Here is a 26,183-nt window from a genome sequence, read left to right on the forward strand (position 1 = left end):
AGGAAAGGTACAGGTAATCAAAAACATGATGAACGGGTCTCAAATACCTCAGACTGTGCAATGCGTTGCAAAGACAACCTATGGAAGAAAAACCTATCCAGAAACGCCACACACAGACATTTTACAACATCAATCAGATATACCGCATTGTACGCAACGGGGACGACTACCTCGGGCAAGAGAGCCTGCATCTCACTGAAAAACGAGGAGCGATAGATCTTGAGGGACACTGGGGCTGGAAAAACGATGTTGATACGTAGATCAAGGCAGGAACTATGGCAGCCCGGCTACCCGCGCGGTATAACGCGCTGCTTCCCGAGCGGGAAGGCGTGCCGGTCACAGCCACGAGGTCCGGTGTGCCGAGCAGCCTGTGGGTGGTTTTTAAGGCGGTTTTCCATCAGCCTCGTCGAATGCGGGCTGGTTTCACTTATTCCGCCTCAATTACACTATGTCGGCGATTCCTGCGCGAACACTGTCTCCATGTACGCGTACACCATAATTACCCTACCACGCAAACAGTTTGGGCTGCACTCGGCTGCTGGTATGAGACATCCCAGGGGGGTAGGGGGGAGGGGGGGGCGAGGTTCGGGGGGTTGTCCACTGGGGGCCGAACTGCTCAATAACCCTTGGTTAGGTGTGGGGTGGCGGTGGGGTGAGTGGACTGCTGTAGCCTGTTGTGGGGTTGTGAACCACTTAGGGCTACGCCGGGAAGAAGCCCCTCCGTCGTTTCCAGGTCCGCAGCTTAATACACAATACACACAAGGCAGGAACTGTAAGGGAATGTTGAAACAATTGAAAGCTTGACACAGAAATAATACAGAAACCTGTCGGCTGTATGAGGATGGACAACACACTGGCCAAGAAGAAAAGGAACGTAATATGCTTAACAGGAAACAACCGAATGAACATAGCTGATGGAATTGGAAAGCAAGTGGAATAAGCGACAAAAAATACATAAGCAGCAGTGCAGTATAGGTAGAGGTGTAAGAATACAATGGAATGTCATAATTACACGAATACCAGCATCCAAATTAAGATCGCAGAAGCAGAGGGAATGAGGTGCAGCGGGAGAATGAATGGGTATATGAAAAAGAGAAGCCGTACTGAACAAGTCACGTGTGGTTATAAAAGGTCAAAACGACCCAAATATACAAGTAAAACTCATCACATTTATTTCACAGTACTGTACGAGCTGCTCAGTACTTTCAACAGTCTATAGTTTTCAAAATTTTCTATACTACTTTCGTGGATACTTAATAACGCAGTGTGCGTGTGTGAAATCTTTTCTGCTGCTACGTGAAGTTATTACGTAACTGCAGTGCTGATAATTCTTACAATAAATCGTTGACGTTATCTTCGTTAACGTCGTTTATGTCCTGTGATTTCAATGAATTATTCTATTTCAATAAATACACACATCAATGTATGGACGTCTACCACTTGGAAATCTTTGTTGTCACACAACGATGGAAGTTCTGTCAGCCTACGGTCGACATTCCTTAGCAGAAGAAAACTTTCTATAGAATTTAAAATACGGCCGCGATACATCCGATGTTTATTAAAATTACGGAAGAAGGAATGCACTGTAGTCTGCTTAGTGTCTGAACGTTATTGCAATAGCATGGAGAACTGAAACCTTGCTATGACCGATACATTAAATTCGATCGAAGTGCAGAGGCTTCACATCAACCCTAGAAATAGAAATGCATTTTCGGTAAACTTTACTACCGTGGTTAGTGGGTACTTCACTCACACCACAAAAACATTCAAAAGATCAAACTTTAGTAATTGTTGTTTTATTAGAAACATCAATACTAAATAGGTACTGATGCATAAGTAGGATATGTAATTGTTGTTTTATTAGAAACATCAATACCAAATAGGTACTGATGCATAAGTAGGAATGTAACCGGAGAATATCTTTCAGCAAAATCTTAGCAGTACCAATAGATTTTCCGTAATATGGAAACGGTGGAAAGAGGTTCTTTATGAAGACGAAAAAATATAAAAAAATACATATTTCTGTAATTTTCGTTGATTTCCGTTCACAACATAATATTTAAAGAAATGTATCTGCGTAATAAGGATCTTGAACCTGAAAATATGAATATGACATTCGTTGTGAAAAGTCACATTTACCACTAAGACTTACATTTTTTGAGTTATCATTTACTGAAAGATATAAATCAGTAACAATGTATAACAATAAATATTAAAGCAATATACATTTATGTAAAAATTTTAAAGTTTAATGTACGCAACTAGTTTACAACGTTTTCAAATGTTGGGTAAATGTACCCCCTCCTAACCTCGGTAATGCGAGGATTAATTGTCATTGACGTAAAAAAGTAGCACAGGTTGTGACGATAAGAAAACCACAGCCCTGTATGTAACAAAGTCTACAATTTATTTAGTACGATGATTTCTTCATTTATGCGAATTGGTGTATTCGTAATGGTATTTAATTGGTTTCGATTCTTGGAGAAAAATTACATGTCACTCTATTGATGCCATCAACATTTCCGATATCGTCAGCACGGTGGTGATGTGTAGCATTAAAAACACCGAATAAATTTTCAACTGCAAGGATCGCCAAAAACGTTTATTCATATAGATTACCGATTTCGGCAGGTCCCATTGTATGTCCATCTTGGCATCGTGAGCTACACAAGAATTCGACGTGTCAGTTTTAAAATAACATGTGAGTACACAGGGGTTATTTTAAAATTGTCGTGCCTACTTGTAGTATAGCTCAGGGTACCAAAAGGGACATGAATTGTACAGCATAACTTACTGTACCGAAGGACAAGGTTGTGTAACGAAGTAAACATACATCCGAAGATGGCAACAGGAAATTGCCAAAACCGGTAGTCTACGTGAATAAAAGTGTTTAGCGATCTCGGCAGTTGAAAATTCATTCCGTGTCCAGTGATGGCAGTTGCCATCGAAATGTTAAAATTCGAGGCCAAGAAATATTCTAGGTTGTTGCCACTCCTTACTAGTTTGCAGGTCCAAGGAGTTACGACAGAGATTTACAGAATTTTCAGATTACATTTTCAGCTGAGTCGGGCAAACAAGCTCGCGTCTAAGGAGCCACTGGGGGCTTTAATCCGAGCAGCCTGAGGGTGAAATTAAATACGTCGCGTGACGAAGAACGTGCCAAGAGGTGGCGCCCGCTTTTACGATTCTGACGGATGGAGGTGGCGTCGAGGAGCAGGAGGAGGAGGAGGAGGAGGAGGAAAAGCGTCGGCTGCGTGAGACGCAGTTGACACGTTTCATCACGGTTGCATCTGTTTAACTTTACTGCCGGCGCCGAGGAGGCGGGCGGCAGTCTCGGAAAGCGAAACGCCGCCGGCGGCACGACTCTATTTAGGCGACCCGGCCCGGCCCAGCGCGCCGTAGCGAGGCCCGGCCGTAGCGCCCGAATACAAATGGCTGCGGTGTGGCGGCGGCCGTAATCCTCGGCGGCGCCAATCAAGCTTACCGCCCCAGCGCCGCCCGGCGTTCGGCTGCCGACACCCAGCGGGGAGCCAGCGAGAGAACTGTCGACAGCGCTAATCGATGTGTCCAGCTCCTGCGACAACTGCCCAACTAGTCCAGACCGGATATTGAGTTTTCCAATCATTCATTAATGTTTTCTAGTTGATTATTACACTAATCGCTATTGGGAGCGATAACTGGATAAATAAAGTGGAGAATGGTTCCATAACATATATTCACTAGATAATTCCGGGCATCACAATTAAATAAGAGAGATATCCAAATGTAATAGAATATAACAATTCCAATTCCAATCCCAAAGAAAGCAGGTGTTGACAGATGTGAAAATTACCAAACAATCAGTTTAATAAGCCACAGCTAACGCGAATTCTTTACAGACGAATGGAAAAACTAGTAGAGGCCGACCTCGGGGAAGATCAACTTGGATTCCGTAGGAATGTTGGAACACGTGAGGCAATACTGACCCTACGACTTATCTTAGAACAAAGATTAAGGAAGGGCAAACCTACGTTTCTAGCATTTGTAGACTTAGAGATACCTTTTGACAATGTTGACTGGAATTCTCTCTTTCAAATTCTGAAGGTGGCAGTGGTAAAATACAGGGAGTGAAAGGCTATTTACAATTTGTACAGAAACCAGATGGCAGCTATAAGAGTCGAGGGACATGAAAGGGAAGCAGTAGTTGGGGAGGGAGTGAGACAGGGTTGTAGCCTATCCCCGGTGTTATTCAATCTGTATGTTGAGCAAGCAGTGAAGGAAACAAAAGAAAAATTCGGAGTAGGTATTAAAATCCACGGAGAAGAACATAAACTTTGAGGTTCGCCGATGACATTGTAATTCTGTCAGAGACAGCAAAAGACTTGGAAGAGCAGTTGAACAGAATGGATAGTGTCTTGAAAGGAGGGTATAAGATGAACATCAACAAAATCAAAACGAGGATAATGGAATGTATTCAAATTAAATCGGGTGATGCTGAGGGGATTAGATTAGAAAATGAGACACTTAAAGTAGTAAAAGAGTTTTGCTATTTGGGGAGCAAAATAACTGATGATGGTCGAAGTAGAGAGGATATAAAATGTAGACTGGCAATGGCAAGGAAAGAATTTCTGAAGAAGAGAAATTTGTTAACATCGAGTATAGATTTAATGGTCAGGAAGTCATTTTTGAAAGTATTTGTATGGAGTGTAGCCATGTATGGAAGTGAAACATGGACGATAAAATGTTTGCACAAGAAGAGAATAGAAGCTCTCGAAATGTTGTGCTACAGAAGAATGCTGAAGATTAGATCGGTAGAACACATAACTAATGAGGAGGTATTGAATAGGAGTGGGGAGAAGAGAAGTTTGTGGCACAACTTGACTAGAAGAAGGGATCGGTTTGTAGGACATGTTCTAAGGGATCACCAATTTAGTATTGTAGGGCAGCGTCGAGGGTAAAAATCGTAGAGGGAGACCAAGAGATGAAAACACTAAGCAGATTCAAAATGATGTAGGTTGCAGTAGGTACTGTGAGATGAAGAAGCTTGCACAGGATAGAGTAGCATGGAGAGCTGCATCAAACCAGTCTCGGGACTGAAGATCACAACAACAACAACATCCAAATAGTCACAGATGTTTTGAAATAAAAAAAAACAAACAGAAAAACCAAATTTTATTTGATACATTTTAAAGGTACACTCTTGGGTTACGTTTCCAGGTAAACGAAATTCCAACTGAGGCACTTATCATAACGTGGCACAAGTTTTCTAACAACATCTCTATAGAAATCTGCCGCCTACGATTGCAACCACTGATTTACGCCTGGAGTTCGGCGTCAGTTTCAAAGAGTTGTGTAGCGAGCCATGTCTTCATTGCTGGGAAGAAGTGGTAAACTCTCAGCGCCAAATCCGGATTGCACAATGGATGATAAAACACCTCTCATCCAAAACCCTGTAGGAGCTCTTGGGTACAACTGGCCGTATGTGGACGTGCGTTGTCGTGAAAAAAGCGAAACTTCTGCACTAAGTTTTTCCCAGTGCTTGTTCTGTACCGCACCCCTTGACTTTCTAAGTGTTAGTTTGTAGTTTTTGCCAACAAAAACCTAATCACAGATCGGACCCCACAAGTGGAGGGATTTTCTATTGTAGAGCACGGTATAACACATCACAGAAAGGAAAGCAGCGAGACACAGGCTTCACGCTACCACTGCTGGATGCGTACTGCGTGTGGGAACTTTGAAACCGAGATGGCGGGTGTAAGCCACCGCCACAATAGAGAGAAACGTCTGTTAATTTCTGGATTAACCTGGTAATATCATGCTGCATTGATATATCCAAACACAAAAAGGGAAAGAAAACCGACCCCTACAATTATAGAGGGGTCTCCCTGTTGCCAGTGAGATATAAGATCTTGTCCAAAGCACTGAACAAAGCTGAAGGACTACTCCATCCTAAACTAGAAGGGTATGAAGCAGTATTTAGGAGGAAAACGTCTTGTGCAGAGCAAATACCAGATCTAAAGAATGTAACAGATATGACGTAAATAAGAAACACGAAGCAATGGATTTTGAAAAGGCATCTGGGTCAACAGATAGAAATGCGCTAGTCAACATTGTAAAGGAATTCCGATTCGAAAACAAAGCAACGGAAATGCTTAAAAGAACTTTAACAAATATAACATCAAAAGTAAAATTGAAGGGGGAACTGTCAAAACCTTTTTGAAATAAAATCAGATGTAAGACAGGGAGATGGTTTATCACACCTACTTTTTAATTGCACATTGGAGAAGGTAGAGAGAGAATGCAGAAAATAGATCAATAATCAATACAAAGGAAGAAACGTAACTAAATCACGATCGGTTGTCCAATTTCTACAGATGAGACGGTTTTAATTGTTGACTCAACGGATAGTGCTAAAGATACATCACAGATCTACAGAAACAAGCACCCAAAATGGAAAAAAAGTTATTTGAAAATGTAAATGCCATTACATATATCACTGATTGTTCAAATAACGTACGGGTTTGTGCCTTGAGAATGGCAGGGTGTGCTCCTGTCAAAATATCGGCGGCGTTCGACGACGTCACCCAGCAGCAAACCCGTAAGTTATATGAACAGTCAATTCGCCGGGAAACGTTAAGGTCTCATATATCAGTGATGTCTCTCCTAATCTTAAAATTCATAACAACACAATATATTTACAAGTAATGTTTTAAATGTCTAGGATAATAAGTAACAAGCAAACAGAAGAAAGGATAGCCATAGAAAATAGGGTACATATAAAGGAAGGAAATTCCAAATGACAAAAAACATGTATAAAAATAACTTTGTCCTAAGACATTATCAAACAGTCAGAAGTCCTGAAACACTGTATGCATCAGAAACACTTGAACTAACAAAATTGGTCGATCTAGAAAAACTGGCAAAAGCTGAAAGAGCAATTCTAAGGAAAATACTGGGACCTAGAACTAATGGTTACACTGAATACAAATTAAGATCAAACTCAGAATTCCATTTTAACATGGTAAAGATGATCTAAAGAAAAAAAAAGAAGACTACAGATTTATGGACGCGTATACCGAATGGATAGTAACAGAATATCTAACTGGATCTCCCGCTTGCTGAACAGCTACAAATCCAAACCCACAGCGTTCACCGACATTGACAAAGGTATGAAAAATTATTGAATTAGAATGGACGTAATAGACATCAGAATTTTTTTTAGGGGAGCAACGCAACAGGCATCATTTCAGGAAAGAAGGAGCTCTACAAAATTAAGGAAGTGGACCCACGAAGAAAAAGAACGACACTCTGGAAGGATGAAGGAAGTCTGGGAGCGATGAAAATTACATACAAAGAAGCAAAATCAAAGTTGATTTATCGTAACCTCAAAAGGGTTACAGCAGTACATAAATAAATATCATGCAGCTACACATACTCGTATAGCTTACTAAAGGGATGAACAGAGATATGGAGACACCAAAAACATAACGCATTAGCATGCCCTACACCGTGGAGGAAACCAGTTCTCATTCAAAACAGCTTCCAGTCGACTTGGAATACATAAATGGAAGACCTGTGTGTTTTCAAGAGCATCTTATACCATTATACCTGCAAAATAGTGGCAAGTTTAGATAACGTTGATGGATGTGCTTCATAATAACACACACTTGTCCAGCGTAATCCTCAAAGGCTCAATAATGGGGCTGGTGATTGTCGTCACCATGGGAGATGCGACAGTTAATTCTCACTCTCGCAGGAACAGTCCTGGATGATAAGTGCTGTATCAAAATGGACCCCAGTTCTCTTGGAAAACAGCATCGTTATTAAGGCACTAATATAGTACCATGGGATAGAACTGGTCAGCGAAAATGGTCACATCATACTTGACGGTAATGCGACGTGGCAGAGCAGCCTTGGAACCCATTATACGCCTCGACAGGGCCACCTCATTATTACAGAACCTCGATCATGTTGCACTGTTGGCAGCAAGCGATCAGCATCGTATTACTGGGACGGAGTACGTCAGACCAAACTCCGTCGGAAGCTCGAAACGGTGAGAATCGCGACTTGTGAAACCAAATGTCATTTTTCCATTGCTTCATAGTCCAGGTTTTATGGCTTCGCTTTGTAAAGATGTCACGTACTGCAACATGTACAGCTTCGTATCTAGTTAAGAATGTAATATACGGTAAAGTATAAATTGAGACAGTGACTAAGATGAAATCTGCATAATACTTCAATCAGTTTTATAAAGATAGGGATGGATGTTTTGTAATTTTATGCCACTTTGTGTGTGGACTTCTGCATTATCCTTCTGCAGTCAGAGGGCATTTTTAACTTTATAGGAGATTCTAATTGCGTGCATCAATAGGACCCGTACCTGCATCATTGCCTTTAGTGAGGAATGTTTTTGTCAACTAATATGTGGCAATACATCTGTTGCATTTTGAAAAGTATTGAAGCAGCTCTCTGGAGCAAGAAAAGGTGCCAAGCCACTGCAAAAGAGCGTAGGTCAAAAACATTTGCAAGATGGATCGTCGGAAGGATGCACTTTACTTTAGATCTGTATTGCCGACATCAATGCAACATGCTCTATGTGTATACATTAGGGGCCTTTTGGAAAAGGAAAACTTCTTCTATAAGAAAATAACACTGATTTTACAAATCATCAGAAATTCACTTCCTTTTGGTCATCCTTGAGATCAGATCACCGTACTCAGTTTGATGCTGTGTTTCTTGACGTCTGGAAGGCATGCAATTCAGTACCACACTGCTGTTTAGTGGACAAAATTTTATCTTAGAAAGTATCGGACTGGTTAGTATGGAACTTACTACTTCGTTGTTGATGGAATAAAATCGAGTAATATAAAGGTAATTTCGCGAGTTCACCACGGGAGTGTTATTATGTAGTTTTCTTAACTACAAACGACTATCTCTTCACGACGATCATGTTTCGCGATGGCAGTGACATTTCTCGAAAAGACAATGCGCCCTGTCACAACGCCAGGAGTGTGAGGCAGTGGTTCGGGGAACGCAGTGGCGAGTTCCGGTTTATGTGTTGATCCTCCAACTCACCAGATCTGATCCCGACGGAATATACGTGCGATATGATAGGGCGTGGCGTCAGAGCTCATTGCCTCATTCCCCGCAATTTACGGGAATTAGGTGACCTGTGAGCAGATGTAGCACAGACTCCTTCCAGCGATCTACCAAGGCCTCATTGTTTCCATGGAACCACGCGTCGCCGCTTTTATCCGTGCCAAAGGTGGCTGTACCGATTATTAGGTAGGTGGTCGTAATGTTCTGGCTGATCAGCGTATTTCTGGCGTAATGCGCACGAAGAGAAAAACCGGACACACCAGAGGTCATGCTAGACCTACCAACTACGCTCTTGCACATATTATTCAGAAAATATACCACAGATATGGAATACATTACATTTTTCTTTTCTTATGGCATCATGAAATTCAGTTTTCTTGTAATTGCACAATTTCACCTTTGAGTAAAACAAAATATTCACTCCACATTTGATTTGCATTTTATAATATGGTCATTAACATATATTGAAGTTTTATGTAAAGTGTTGTTACAGTGGATCATGTCAGTCGAGAAATGTTAGGGTTAAGTAGGTGTTGTTACATTTAAGCGAGAGTGAACTATAACTCAACTCCAGTAAAATCCACAGTAGACTATGGGTGGACGTATGTCGTGTAAGACAAGAAGGTCGTCAGACTGAAATCAGTTAAAATTTAAGGAGACACGATGGGACGTATGATTGCAGATGAATTAACGTCCAAAAAACATAAATCGTTGAGAGTTTTTTCATTAAATTAGCCAAGATATTCCATGTGTCATACCCAGTGAATTTAATTCTGCAGTGAATAATAACATTAGCCAAGTGAAAATCTAATTCCCGATACTGTTATTAATCTCATCAAATTGATCCGGTTGAAAGAAAATATGTGTAACGGATTGGGTGCAAATAGAGCTCGATTACGATAAAGGAGATAAATCACGGGAAATAGTACCAACCGTAAAATATCTATGTGTAACCACTGGTAAAGGGGTAAAGTGGAATGACCACATAAAACAAACACTAGGGAAACTTAGGCCAGTTTGAAAGTCACTGGGAAAATCTTAAATATATATAACTGAGACACCAAAGAAGTGATTTACAAAACACTCGTTCGAGCGTTTCTTTAATACTGATCATTAGTCTGGGACACTAAATTAGATTAAAGAAGAGGTAGAGAACATCCATCAAGTGGCGCATTTCGTTAAGGGACCATTTACTAGGCGCGATAGCGTTAAAGGAACTGCAGTGGCCGACGCTGCAAGTAAAGTATTGTAAGTTCCGCAGATGTTTGGGCGACACCGTCTTTGAAACACCGAGAGACTACTTTCCAACATTCTCTGGCGACGTATTATTTTCTCCTGTATCTCTCGCATAATGAGGGCGACGAGAAAATCAGAGAACACACGGAGGCCTATCAACAATATTTTTTCTCAAAAATCATTGATGGCACCCTAGCACAGATGTGAAATATATTTAAGTATACATCTACATCTACATCTACATGACTACTCTTCAATTCACATTTAAGTGCTTGGCAGAGCGTTCATCGAACCACAATCATACTATCTCTCTACCATACCATTCCCGAACAGCGCGCAGGAAAAACGAACACCTAAACCTATCTGTTCGAGGTCTGATTTCTCTTACTTTATTTTTGATGATCATTCCTACCTATGTGGGTTGGGCTCAACTAATTATTTTCGCATTCGGAAGAGAAAGTTGGTGACTGAAATTTCGTAAATAGATCTCGCCGCGACGAAAAACGTCTTTGCTTTAATGACTTCCATTCCAACTCGCGTATCATATCTGCCACACTCTCTCCCCTATTACGTGATAATACAAAACGAGATGCCATTTTTTGCACCCTTTCGATGTCCTCCGTCAATCCCATCTGGTAAGGATCCCTCACCGCGCAGCAATATTCTAACAGAGGACGAACGAGTGTAGTATAAGCTGTTTCTTTAGTGGACTTGTTGCATCTTCTAAGTGTCCTGCCAATGAAACGAATCCTTTGGCTCGCCTTCCCCCAATATTATATATGCGGTCTTTCGAACTGAAGTTGTTCGTGATTTTAACACCTTACTAGACGGTAAATTACAGCGTCATCTGCGAACAACCTAAGAGAACTGCTCAGATTGTCACCCACGTCATTTATATAGATCAGGAACAGCAGAGGTCCCAGGACGCTTCCCTGGGGAGCACCTGATATCACTTCAGTTTTACTCGATGATTTGCTCTCTATTACTACGAACTGCGACCTTCCTGACAGGAAATCACGAATCCAGTCGCTCAACTGAGACGGTACCCCATAGGCCCGCAGCTTGATTTTCTTGGGTATTATGTACTTATTGTCAAGCAGTATTTTTTTTTTTTTTTTTAACTTCGGAATTTCACTTGTGGGAAAAGCAAAATACACTCATGTCCACAAAAAACAGATCACTTGAGCGACTGTAGACAGGACGTTCCCATTCACAGGACATCTACATTACTACGTTGTGCAGAAATGATTAGCATTTCAGTCGCCTCTGTTCGGCATCTACCTTCTTGTCTAGCAGGCACAGGGTCCGCCATCGGCCCTGATAACTTGTTCCATGCGTGATGGAATCGACGGGTAAAAGATGCGAATATCGTCCTCTGGTATAGCCATCAATGCCGCATTCATCTGCTTCCAAAATTCATCTGTGGTGTTTGTCATTGGGTCACAGCACTGCGCCTGTCGTTTCACCATTCCCCACACGTTTTCGGTTGGTGACAAGTCTAGAGATTCGGCGGGCCAAGACAAAAGGCTGACATCCTGTGACACCAAGAAGGCACGTGGTCGTGCAGCAACATGTGGTTGTGCATTGTGTAGCTGAAAAATGGAGTCTGGTGTGTGCTGCAGAAAGGGTATGGCTACTGTTGAAGGATACCATTCATTTACTGGTCACAGTGCCTTCCCGGGCACGCACCTACTATGATTTGCGGTTGAACCCACTAGCACCCCAGAACATATGTCCTTGAGTTGGCGCTGTATGTCTTCCACGTCCCGGGCTCGATTCCCGGCGGGGTCAGAGATTTTCTCTGTCTCGTGATGACTGGGTGTTGTGTGATGTCCTTAGGTTAGTTAGGTTTAAGTAGTTCTAAGTTCTAGGGGACTGATGACCATAGATGTTAAGTCCCATAGTTCTCAGAGCCATTTGAACCATTTTTATGTCTTCCACGAATGCAGTCGCATCCGCGAATGCAGTCACTGAGCTATCGCTCCCCTAACTGCGGCTAACCAAAATACGATCATCATTTCCAAGCAAACAGCCTGGATTCACCCGAAAAGACTTTCCGATCCGTTCTTGTTCCAAGTGAAGTCGTTCCATATGCCATTGCGTCTAGCATCTTACTGCACATTCGCCCAAAGTAGGCAGAAAAGTGGACAACGAGCATGTAACTCGTGATAAACAGCGACGGACTGTCACTCCGGATAGTGTACGATGTGTTATACTTTCTCACTAATGCGCCAGAGCAATGAAGGCACATTTTACCTGTAGGTGGCATTGTGCCGCGATGGCGGTGTTGACCTCGAACACACGTGCCGACATGCTTCGAATGATAATCATTTCTGCATAACATATTATTGTACGTGTCCTGTGAACAATGAACTTCCTATCTCTAGTCGTTCAAGGTGTTCTGGTTTTCCTCAAAATGAATGTATTATTTCCTTATTTGATGTTTTCAAAGGTTCAAATGGCTCTGAGCACTATGGAACTTAACAACTGAGGTCATCAGTCCCCTAGACTTAGAACTACTTAAACTTAACTAACCGAAGGACATCACACACATCCATGTCCGAGGCAACATTCGAACCTGCGACCGTAGCAGCAGCGCCTAGAACCGCTCGGTCACAGCGGCCGGCTTATTTGATGTGTCTTTCGTAATACGATCATTAACAACCTTTGTGGTTTTGTGTAAATCGTTATTATACTGGATCATATCGGTAAAGAAATGTTAGGGGAAGGTACGTGTTCTAATATTTGTCAGAGGATTAACTGTAATTGTAGCTTCACCTGTGGACGTTTCTTTCTTACGTAAGAGTACGCATGGTTTGCGTTCTGGTAACAGCAACGATAAGGAAGAATTTCGTGTAAGTCTATAAACTAGTCAGTGTGAGATCAGTTCACATTTAAGAGACACAACAGAAGTGAAGTAATATTGCAGATGAATTAAGCTCCAAATTACATCAACAGACTGCCCCGAAATCGCCTGTAGTTTAGCACCATCATCAACAGCCTATAAGGCTGTCCACAATATATTAGCTTAGAACAGTTGTAAATCATACCGAAGGAATTTCATTCAGAAGAGAATAATAACTCTAGCCATGTAAAATTCCAACTGCTGGATCCTGTCATTAACCTCAGTCACTGTTACGCAGGATACGGTGCGGCACATTTCCTGTTGTAACAGAAACGAGTGCCATTATGAGAATCAAATGAGTTAATTTTAAAAATGAAAGAACTATATCTCAAAATTTTGTCCAGCTCCATTTTGTTGGAGTTGATTTAACAAACTTTTCAATCAGCTAACTGTTTTGTTCAGTGTAACAATCAGGATCATCGTAATTAGAGAGTAACTGCTACGAATTTAACTGAAAAATAACTGAAATGCAATAAAACATGTAAACTAAAATTGAACTTTTTCAAAATTCGCAAGATGCTGCTTCAGGTGGGTGTAAAAATGAATGTGCTCGACGGAAAATACTGAACGCAAAATGAAGTATCGCTCTGTCTGACTATACCCTGTAGCATATCTTAGGATTTCTTAATGATGGTTTTATTTCCTCCTTTTTGATTTTTAACATATAAATTACAAAATAAACATAAAAGAATGATTAAGGGAACTAGTAACTACTAAATGGTAAATGTTGTTTATGTTTATCATTTATTTTAGATTAAAACCCCTTAATATATTTCAAATGTTTATACCGTATATCAATGTTCAATGGAGATAAAGAGATACAAATGAACTTTCTAATATTACTGATCAATTACCCAAATCTGCCCCTTTTTATGGCTATTCGATCTAATATAAATAACACGAGATGACTGACTTCATCAACGTACCAAACCTAGAAGAAACTACTTTCAAAGATGAGCAACAGTAGTTTGCAACCTCAGTGGAAATAAAACTTACGTGATCACAGCTGTTTCGCTTTATAGCCCTAATAAGCTGAAGCAATTAGCAATATCACCATATGTACTGTGACCGGTGCATCTGAGTGATAGTTCTCGTACACGTCTGCGACGGTGGAAGAACTCCAGCCAAAAAAAAAAAAAAAAATAATAATAATAATAATAATACTTATTCAAGCACTAGGACGGCACAAGGCTGTCCTTTGACTAGTATAGTCTAATACCATCTTCTCGTCTCTGTGTTCTACAAACAAGAAACGCGAATTCCCAGCCACAAGGATGGAATTCAGATAACGTCTCAACGTGAGTATAGACAGAAGAAGTGCTCTCAACACTGAACGCTGCGTACTCAACGGCGACTCCCTATCCGGAGGCGAAGTCCAGAATCGTATAAGTTCGCAACAGTACAGTGCTTAACCATTCCAACTATAAAATATCCTGACAAAAAAGACAGAAACCCCGTATGTACCAACAAAAGTCGATATTGACCGACCGTCAAACGTGGGTGCTGAAAATGGAGGACCTCTTTCTCCCCACTGCTGGCTTCCCAGCAAAGCTCGGCTCCCCTCCCTCGTAACTGCAGAAGGCGAATTATATTCTCGAAACCACGGAATATTCTCGCTCTCTACAGATTCGTCTGAACGCCGACCAACGATATTTTAATCTTTTGTCGTCCGGAGCGGAAATTTAGAGAGGAAATATCTATACCTGTTAATTCGGAACTCGTACAATGGTACGCTTCGCAGAGTAAAAATCCTTGGAATTAATCCAGCCTGCGTGATTTCCGAGGTAATGCTTCCTTGTTCCTCTCTGCTGCGTCCAACATCTTCTGAGTTTATTTATTTATTGACTGTTAATATGTTGTTTCAACGTTTTCTGTGGGAGACATATCACGTTGTATGTAAAGCCCTCTAGTGGTTAAGTTCTTACGATCGGAGCTCGCCTACATAACATCCTGGCGGCCGACCCAGTGGAGCTGATCACTTAAACTGTCTTTTTTCAGCTGTCATACAGACATTTTATCTTTCATAGGAAATTTGTAGGTTGCTACAGGCAATGTATTACGTAAATTAATTGTTGACCTTAAATTCACCATAAAGAGGATCGGCCCTATTCTCTACATATATTTCATTAAGACGTTTTATCTTTCATAGGAAATTTGTAGGGTGCTACAGGCAATGTAATACGTATATTAATTGTTGACCTAAATTCACCATAAAAATGGTCGACCCTATTCTCTTCATATATTTCCTTTTGATAATTTTATATGGGTAACTGTATTCGTCTTTTAATGTATGACAATTGCTTTCTATGATAGTTATCAACTTTGAAAGTCTGCTACATGTATTTTACCTAATGTATTTTTATCATATTACATTTTTTGAGTAAATGATGACTACATCTAAGCCCACAGTAGCGACATCTAGGGAGGATGAAGGCAAAGAGATTTCTGATTGCTACTGTACTTCAGTAGCCAGTTGCAATAATGACTGTGTGGACGATGTGGCCTATTCTACACCTTTTTAAATTATATGTGACGATGCTGAGCTGATTATATTTATATGTTTCGACGATGCCATTATGACCTTATCACTTTAGGTTATGGTGTTAAAAAGTTACGTTTTACCGTATTTTATCTGTACATTTCCCTGTTTGTATGATAGTATATTGCGATATTGTGATACGTATTGCTGTATTATGGTGAAAGACAAACTGCGCACTAGGTGTATATATTTTGTATATTGTTGATCTGAGGATGGTCATTACGGACTGAAACCGGTCATCGTCTAAAGAATTGACATTGTGACCAAAGACTGCAATAAAAAACATTTGAATGTCAGTCTTCTTTAAATATTCATATATACGATACACAACCTATCCAACAATACCCAATTCTGCTTGTTAATCATGGTAAAGTATTTAGATGAGGGCTTGTAAGGTGTGAAATTATAGAGACCTTACATGTTTACAAGTCACGATTTATTTCGTGGAAGACTTTATCGTGGTTTGTTGGTGTTGTAGTTGCAATGGGGCTGAGTATTTATTGTTGTTATTAGTTCACGAGTATTGTTATAAGTTATTTAAAACAATGTTACTGAATAATATTCATTGTTGAAGTTGATGAGTTTTGCTTGTTGTGGAACGCGTTTCTACGAGGTAATGCAGTTTCGACTGTAATAAGAGAGTTCACCATTCAGTCATGAATTACATGCGTACTTTTTAATTATTACATCTGAATTCCTCAGTAATTTAAAACCATAGCTGACGTTTCTCTTTGTTATTAGAAGATGCGTTTCCACAGGTATCATATGCGAATTATTTCGTCAGCATACGTTTGTTTAGGCAGGTTATGCAGTAGTTTCCTCTTCCGATAATCAGTTTGTTAACAGACATTTTTGACCACCTGAACTGGTAACGTATTTAGAAATTGCTTCTTTCATTTTTTGTAGCATACTCAGAAATTTCGTGATGTATGACATTGCTTTTGTTACATTAGCTACTTAAAAAAAAAGATTCGAAATTTACGTAAGAAAAAGTACGTCGTTGTAGCAGTAACTTATTGCTCACCTTACCCGCCAATTTTTTATTATTTCGCAAATGATTGCGTCAGTTTTCTGATATGATTACGCTCACGTAATCACAGTCATTTGCATAGGCCATTACGTATGGTGGAAAAACACACATCGATGAATAGAATGTGGATGGACGGCGAGAGTGGGCGTGGTTTTACAGAAGTTCGAAATTAAGCACGAACTTGAATTCAAGATCCTTTTAGTAGTTTCCACTACGAAACTCTGTATTGCAGTACGGCAGAAAACCCAGACAGATTCTGGCCGTATGTAAAGCACAACAGAGACAAAACGGAATCAACACCACCACTGTGCGATAACAATGGTGATGTTGCTGATGACAGCGCCACCAAAGCACAGATACTGAACGTCGTATTACGAAATTCCTTCACAAAAGAAAACGAAGTACATACTCCAGAATTAGAATCAAGAACAACTGCCAGCATCAGTAACTTAGAGGTAGATAGTCTCGGTGTAGCGAAGAAGCTTAAACGTCTTAAGAAAGCAAGGCTTCATGTCCAGGTTGCGTAATAGTAACGTTCCTTTTAGAGTATACTGATACAATAGTTCCATACTTACAAATCATATACAACCGCTTGTTCGTAGAAAGATCGTACCCAAAAACTGGAAAGTTCCACGTGTCATGCCAATATCCAAAAAAGTATATAGGAGTAATCCACTAAAGTACAAGCCGTCCGGAGTGGCCGAGTGGTTCTAGGCGCTACAGTCTGGTACCGCGTGACCGCTACAGTCGCAGGTTCGAATCCTGCCTCGGGCATGGATGTGTGTGATGTCCTTAGGTTAGTTAGGTTTAGGTAGTTCTAAGATCTAGGGGACTGATGACCTCAGGTGTTAAGTCCCATAGTGGTCAGAGCCATTTGAACCACTAAATTACAGACCCATATGACTAACATCGATTTGCGCTAAGATTATGAAACATAAACTGTGCTCGGATATATGAATTGTCTCGAAGAAAACGATTTATTGAGAAATAGCGAACACAGATTGAGAAGATATCGGTCTTGTGAAATACGACTAGCTCTTCATTCTCATGAAATAATAACCTATATCGTCAGGGGACGTCGAATTGATTCAGTAGTTTTAGATTTTCAAAAGGCTTTTTACACCGTTCTTCACGAAATTAAACAGCGTTCGTATGGAGTTTCGTCTCAGATGTGTGACTGTATCGGTGAATTCCTGTCAGAAATGTCACAGTTCCAATAATGTCGGAGAGATATCGAGTAATGCAGAATTGATATCTGCCGTTCCCCAAGAAAGTGTTATAGGCGATCTGTTGTTCCTGATCTACATAAACGATTTAGAGACATTCTGAGCAGTCCTCTTAGGTCTTTTGCAGGCGACTCTGTCATTTACCGTCATGTTAAGTCATCAAATAATCAAAACGAATTGCAAAATTATTCAGGCAAGGTATCTGTGTAGTGCAAAAAGAGGCAATTGACTCTAAATAAAGAAACCCGTGAAGTCATCCATATGAACACAACGAATCCGCTAAATTTCAGTCACACGATAAACCACACAAATCTCTAGGCTGTAAACTCAATAAATACTTAGACATAACACTTAACGAGTAACGTACATTGGAACGATCACACAGATAATGTTGTGAGAGAAACAAACTGAAGACTGAGATTTATTGGCAGAACATTTAGAAAATATTACGGGCCTACCAAAGAGATTGCTCACACAACGCTTGTCCACCCTCTTCTGAAGTATTGCTGTATGGTGTGGGATCCACATCACCTAGGACTGACGGAGGACACTGAAGAAGTTAAAAAATGGTAGCCAGTTTTGTGTTATCGCTAAATAGCGGAGACATTGGCACCGAATAATGCATGAATTGGGGTGACTTCATTGCGGCAGAACCTTGTCATTAAATTTCAATCACCAACCGTCAGAGTGTGAAAATATTTTGTTGACTCCCATCCGATTAGGGAGAATTATGATTACCCGTGCGCTATGCGAAAGTGGAAATGTGGAGAAGTAGCTTAAATATGGTTCGATGACTCCTCCGCTCGGAACTTAATTGTGAAGTGCAGAGTGCTTATTTAGTGTAAACGCAGATGTACTGGTGTGGTACCAGAAATACTCTGTATGAACGTAAGCCGAGATGGTAAAAGTTTCGTTTCCGTTTTCTTGGACAGCGCTGATACTTGCGAGTGCTCAGCGCCGCACCGCCCCGCCGCCCAACTCGCTTCCGAGCTGCGCGGGATGCCTAGCCGCAGGCTGACGGATGCCACCTCACCGGCAATCACAGCAAAGCACGGCCGTGGGAATAGCGGCGGCCCCACTGCCCACTGACCGATGGCGGCGGCGACGCCGCTGCGCGGCCCCCGGGGGCACAAGCGCTCCCGCGACAGGTAATAGTCCCACTGTGGTGGTGCCTAGGGCTAACTGCCCCCATCACTGTCCCCGATCTACGAGCACCGAACTCCCGCTGACGCATGGCTCCAATCGAGTCAGACAGACGGCCGCCACATCCGGCACTTGTCCTCCGAGTCCTCTGGGATCGGTCTAATCACCTGCACCTGGGGAGTATAGCTGCTCCACGGCGGGCGGATTGTTTCCGGTTGCCATAGGCGGTACTACTGTCCCCTATTCAATACTAGCAATTTGCAAACGTATCCAAAGCTCAAACGTTAACTATGTGGTGACGGGTTGGGTAATGTTTCTCATTTACTCCTCCACTTGCACAGACTAGAGTCAAGGTGATTGCTCTGTTCGAACATAACTAGCTACACTGCGGAAATCAGCATCGTAATTCTTCCACCTGCGATATAAGTGTATAATTTCAATTGTGACGTAACGGTATATCCATACGATGCCTCCTTCGTCGTGCGCAAGCTGAGACGCACGGGAATAAAAAATTTGTGGAAGGGGCACATGTGCTCGTGGGCGTTTGCGTGTGTACACGTTGCCTCATAACACAAGCAATTAGCTATGAGTGCCTTTCTTTGCTCCGGATCTGCGTTTCGCTTATTGAGATGAAAATGCAACAGGCCAGCCGCTGTGGCAGAGTGGTTCTATGCGCTTCCGTCCGGAACCACGCGATCGCTATGGTCGCAGGTTCGAATCCAGCCTCGTGCATGATTGTGTGTGATGTCCTTAGGTTAGTTAGGTTTAAGTAGTTCTACGTTCTAGGGGACTGATGACCTCAGATGTTAAATATCATAGTTCTCAGGGCCATTTGAACCATTTTCAAAAGATTACAGGAAAAGAAAATGCAAAAGAAACTGTAGGTGAAGAAGTCTCTAAATAACAAATGTACGAGAAATACAAAGTGATGATCAAGTTTTGTCTGCGAGTTTCAGAAGGAGGTAACAGGGAGATTTTATATACTCTGTTTGGGAAACTGCAGCGATAAAATTTCTTTACCTAGTAATAGGTGATTGTAAATACCGGTTCTAATCTATTCATCATTTCAAAACAAAGGATTCAGTGATTATTCCTGAAACTGAGAAAACATAAAGAACGTTCTTAATCATTATGTCAAGGTTAATTAACTTTCAAAGCGTCATTTGTATTTCATGTATTGGCAACTTTAATACTTAAATATAATATGTAGATTAACATCTTCGCACTCAAGAGATTTGGGAATTTCATAGACGCTAGAATTCGCTAGGACGGAGGTTGCATATTCAAATTTAGCATTTTTTGCGTCGTGGATGTCCTTCATTTCTATTTCTAGTATTTTTTTGAGGAGCTAAGCGTATACCAACAACTCTTTTTCTCAGATTTCAGGCTCCTCGGACATTGTGTTTCTAAGTCGCTATAGCACGAATATTCATCAACAGTTTTCATATGCACTTTCCACGAATTTCTGCCTTACTGTTCTCTGTTCTCCCACTTCGAAGTTTACGGTATCTAAAGAAACATGATTGGAGACTTTTTACTCAATATTTCACGCTCAGGGCAACATATCTCAACTTTTATTCAGATAATCTTCGGAAGCGGCATTCCGTACGCATTTTTCTTCGTCTGTAATCATTCATGTAGAAGCGCCAAAGAATCTGGTATAGACTTTCGTATTCAAATACAGATATATATAACAGACAGAACACTGCGCTGTGGTCGGCGACGCCTGTATAATACAGCAAGTGACTGGGGCAGTTTGATCGGTAACTGCTGCTGCAATGACAGGTTATCAACATTTAAATGAGTTTGAACGTGATTTTATAGTCGGCACAAGAGCAATGGGACGCAGCATCTCCGAGGCAGAGATGAGGTTGAGATTTTCCCGTACGACCATTTCACGAGTGTACAGAGAATATGAGGAATCCGGTAAAACGTCAAATCTTCGACATCGCTGCGGGCGGAAAAAGTTCCTGCAAGAACGGGACCATCGATGACTGAAGAGAATCGTTTAGCATGACGGGAGTACAACCCTTCCGCAATTTGCTGCAGATTTCAATGCTGGTTCATCAACAAGTGTCAGTGTGCGAACCGTTCAACGAAACGTCATCGACATGCGCTTTCGGAGCCGCAGGCCTGCTCGTGTACCATTGGTGACTGCACGACACAAAGTTTTATGCCTCGCCTGGGCCCTCGACAGCGACACTGGACTGTTGATGACTGGGAAGGTAGTGTCCAGTCGAACGATTCTCGCTTCAAATTGTATCGAGCTGATAGACGTGTACGGATATGGAGACAACCTCACGAGTCCATGGACCCTGCATGTCAGAAGGGGACTGTTCAAGCTGGTTGAGGCTCTGTAATGGGGTGGTGCGCGTGCAGTTTGAGTTATATGGGACCCCTGATACATCTAGATACGACTCTTTAGGTGACACCCACGTAAGCATCCTGTCTGATGACCTGCACCCATCCATGTCCATTGCGCATTCCGACGGACTTAGGCAATTCTATCAGGACAATGCGATACCTCACACGTCCAGAATTGCTGTAGAGTGGTTCCAGAAACAGTCTTCCGAATTTAAACACTTCCCCTGGCTACCAAATTCTCCAAATATTTATTGACCATATCTGGGATGCCTCTCAACGTGCTGTTGAGAAAACATCTGCACCTCTCTTGCTCTTACGGATTGATGGACATCCCTGCAGGACTTATGTTATCAATTCCCTCCAGCACTACTTTAGACATTAATTGAGTCCTTGCCACGACGTTTTGCGGCACTTTTGCGTGCTAGCAGGGGGCCTACACGATATTAGGCATGTGTACCAGTTTCTTTGGCTCTTCAGTGTGTAAATTTAAGTGAGTCTCCATTGGAGTCAATAGAAGGTATTGTTCATAAGCTGTTTCTCGGCATAACTTCAACACACTACAAAATGAAACACATGGGCCCCTGTTAACTGTTGTCTGTTAAGAAACGCAAAGATTTCCACCGAAGGCCGCTAGCAATGAGCTCTAAGGACGGCCTTCATTTCCAGGAAATTACGCATTCACAACTACACATGTCTAGTTGCACTGTTGCAAATTTATGCTCATGCGCAAAATTGAACAACAAAATGTCATTTTGTGGACGCAACTTAATAGTCTTCCAACTCTCGGACGTGCTAAAAATTTAAAGTGCGCAAATATTTCAACTATGCCTCAACAGTATGTGGAGTCCAGGTCCTTATCTACAAGAGATAATAGTAATACCTCGGACTTACGCGTTTGATGGGACCGAGAGAAATCCGTGTAAGTCCAATTCGTGTAAGACGGGATCCCATTTGCTTATAAACACATAGAGATTACGTTCATTTGGGACAATGTATAAACGTGCATTTTATGTGTCGTTTGCTGTACAGTGACTAGGAAAATTTGTACACATTCATGGTGCAGTTGGAAATGAGGTAAGGGGGAGTGCAAAATAGAATACTCGTTCTAACGAAATAAGCTGGCGGACATGAAGTACCCCTTTAAATTTCGTGAATATTTCGCACGTTTACTGAGCTCGCCTTAACACCACATTTGGAACACTTGTGTACGTCGTATGGGCAGATTGCTCCATTACATGATTCAGTTGCAGCTGTCACCTTTAAAATTTGAGGATCCGATTCAGGCAGCACTTTGCATTGGGCAACTGCTCAATAACACCAACCCGGCTGCGAATGTGGCTCCGGCTGCCCGCTCCCTTGAAATTCCTAAACTACCACTTCTGGTACATCTTAGAAATATTTCCTCTTACCCAGATCCTTATTTCGTGTTAGGAGAACCGTGCACATTTTTGATACTGCTTTTCAAATGTGTCATGCAACTAATTAACTTGTAGTAAGCTGTAACTGTACGAACATCCTTATTGAAAATCAGTGACAAGTCATGGAAGAATGTTAGGTTTTAACCTATTGACGACAAGGGGCCATTAGAGCAGAAGCATAAAACAGATTAGGGAAGCAGGATAATGTGAATCGGTCGTGTTGTGTCAATAGCAACCGCAGCGGCATTCACTGTAACTGATTTTGGGATACCACGGAAAACGTAAATGAGATGGATGTTCGCTAGACACACAGGTAAAATATGTTCACAAATACGGTTGAAAGATATATGACATGTTCGTGAGCGGACACAACCATGGACAAAAAGCTCCTGGTAAACCCCTGAAACCATTTCAACCAAATTTGGTAAACATGTTAGTTGCGATCTGGAAAGAAATATTGTGGAGTAAGAACCATCAGCTTCCAATTGGCATAGTGGTGATAACGTAGAGAGAGAGAGAGAGAGAGAGAGAGAGAAGTAGGGAGGAGGAGATAGACTTACTGAGCGGTGAAAGGAGGAGACGGTTACAGAAAGGAGAGGAGGAGGTAGAGAGGAAGAGAAGATGAACAGAGAGAGGGAGAGTAGAAAATGGACAGAGAAAGGGGTTGAGACAGGCAGATTGGAGAGTAGGAGATGGTCAAAGAGTGAAGAAGGAGGAGTTGGACTGGGAGTGTAGGGAAGTATGAAATAGACAGAGAGGGGGTGGAAGTCATCGATAGAGGCTGAGGGGTAAACGAGGAGGACAAAGAGAGGGGTGGAGGATGACATGGACAGAGAGAGGAAAATGAGGAGATGGACTGATTGAGGATTGAAATAACCAATCATTCTTTTATAAATAATCGTTCAACTGCGAGTAACACCGCGGGGCGGAGCTAGTGTAAATATATAGATGAGTACAACTCGTTCCGTAAAATGTTTGACTGGATCCAGCACTGATATTTTCATTTGCCACTCCATTGACACAGGGCACTCGTGGCTATAAATTGTCAAATTTTGTTGCGGCCGCAGCTTTCGCCGCACATAATGCGGAAGGCCATTTGTACTGGCGCAGTGGAAATGCACTCTCACAGTGCCTGTCACGCCCAACACATCTCTAAGGTAATAAATATGAAATCGGAAATCGGTGTGATTTAACTTAATTAGGACGGAAGGACATAATTGTAGCTGCACGCCTGATTTCTGTTTAATAATAAACATATTGCGGTTGAGCTCGTAACGCGAAAACAAAGTTAGATTTGAATTACCGAGCTCTGTACAGAGTGTAAAATTCCCGTCACGGCCGTGTCTGTCCGTTCAAGCGAAACATCTCTCGAAAAGAGCTGTCTTCAGCAATTTCAATGGGGATTTGTAATAATATAAAAATACGAAAGTAAAATGCGTACTGACATACGTTATTCCAATATATATCATCAAATTGCGGGCCGTGTGAAAATGATATTTGGCAACATCTGTAATAAAGTTGCTAATTCGATACTCAGGTGCTAATAACAGTACTTTATATTTCTGTTTATAATGCTGTACGTACAGAATATAGTCACTGCAGGTGCTTAAAATAAACTAAGCCGAAATTCAATATTAAAAAAAATGAAGTGCACGTATTCAGTTGCATGCACACCCAACTACAAAATGAGCAACATTACCGACGTCATATATTCTGGTTGAAAATAAGATATGTCCTGAAAAGACCGCACTGAGCACTTATCCGCAAGCTAAGAAAATTAATGCTCAAATGTATCACAAATAAGTAACTCTAGCTCTGTTAATCTGATGCTTAACCCGATGTTATCCTCGTCGTAGGTTATTGATACGTTGATATCAAATACAGAAATTGCTGACAGCATGGCTGTAGAAATAGGGAATAAGAAGCAAGACTGAATAATCAAATCAATTTCCGGCGAAAACAATTTTCACTCATTAAACTTTAGGGATACTGATCATTTGCTGCATACATCGAAAAAAAATCTGCTTCATTCAAAACACAGAACATTTTCAAAAAATAAATTAAAACGATGTAAGATGATGTTAAAAGCAAAGGAGGCAACATTAACAGTGGAAAAGGAATAACATTGATAAACGTAGAGGAGCGAACGAGTAGGTGCAAAGATGACATTGTATGCCTCTATGTCTGATGACTTGATAGAAGAAGGAATAGTAGTCGATCTATTATGGCAGAGTTTAACAGAGTTTTGGGACTTGCGATCAAAATAGACCAATGGGATAGAAAAAATTCCTTCGCAGTTTCTGTAATCGTTGCACGAAATACCAACTATGTGACTATTCAAGCTGCTTTGTAGTATCAGTGAGACTGGAGACCTACCTTCAGACTTGCGGACAAATATTAACCACATATTCATGAAGATGGCAAAGAGAAGTATGTGCGGGAATTGTCGTACACTGAACTTAGCAGCCCTTGCATCACAGCTACTGCTAGCAACAACATACGGCAGAATAGAAAAGAAAATTGAAGATCTGCCAGGTGATGATGTCTTTGGTTCTAGCGAAGTAAAAACACCAGAGAGGTAGTCCTGACATTGCGAATGAAGCAAGACTCCAGAAAAATGAAGGTATGTTCATAGGAATTGTTGAGTTAGAAAAGGAATTTGACAACAAAAAATTGTTGCAAGGTTTTTGGAATTCTGAGGAAAATATAACTGAGCATATGAAATGTGGGTAATATACATAGTGTACTAGAACCAGAAGGAACAATGAGACTTGAAAATCAAGAACGAAGTGCTCAGACTGAAAAGGGTGTAAGAAAAAGGTGCAGTTTCGCCCCTACTTTTCAGTCTACACATCGAAGAGGAAATGACGGAAATAAAAGAGTATTTCAGGAGTGGGATAAAATTCGAAACGAAAGGATATCGTTGAAAAAATTAGCTAATGACTTTGCTATCGTCATTCATGGTGAATAAGAATCACAAGACCTACTGAGTAGAATGATTTAATGAACACAAAATATGGATTGAGAGTAAAATGAAGAGAGACGAAAGTAATAAGTAGTATCAGAAGTAACATTAGCGTTGAACATGACTCCAAAACAGGTGACCACGAAGTAAACGAGGAGAAGGAGTTCTAGTTGCAAGTAAAATAAAACATGACGGATGAAGCAATGAGCAGATTAAAAAAAAAGAGATTATACTGCGTTCATCGTAAGAGTAAACTAGCAAAACTGAAACGTAAGAAGA

The sequence above is a fragment of the Schistocerca piceifrons genome, chromosome 4 (genome assembly GCF_021461385.2).
Source record: "Schistocerca piceifrons isolate TAMUIC-IGC-003096 chromosome 4, iqSchPice1.1, whole genome shotgun sequence".
Lineage (NCBI taxonomy): Eukaryota > Metazoa > Arthropoda > Insecta > Orthoptera > Acrididae > Schistocerca > Schistocerca piceifrons.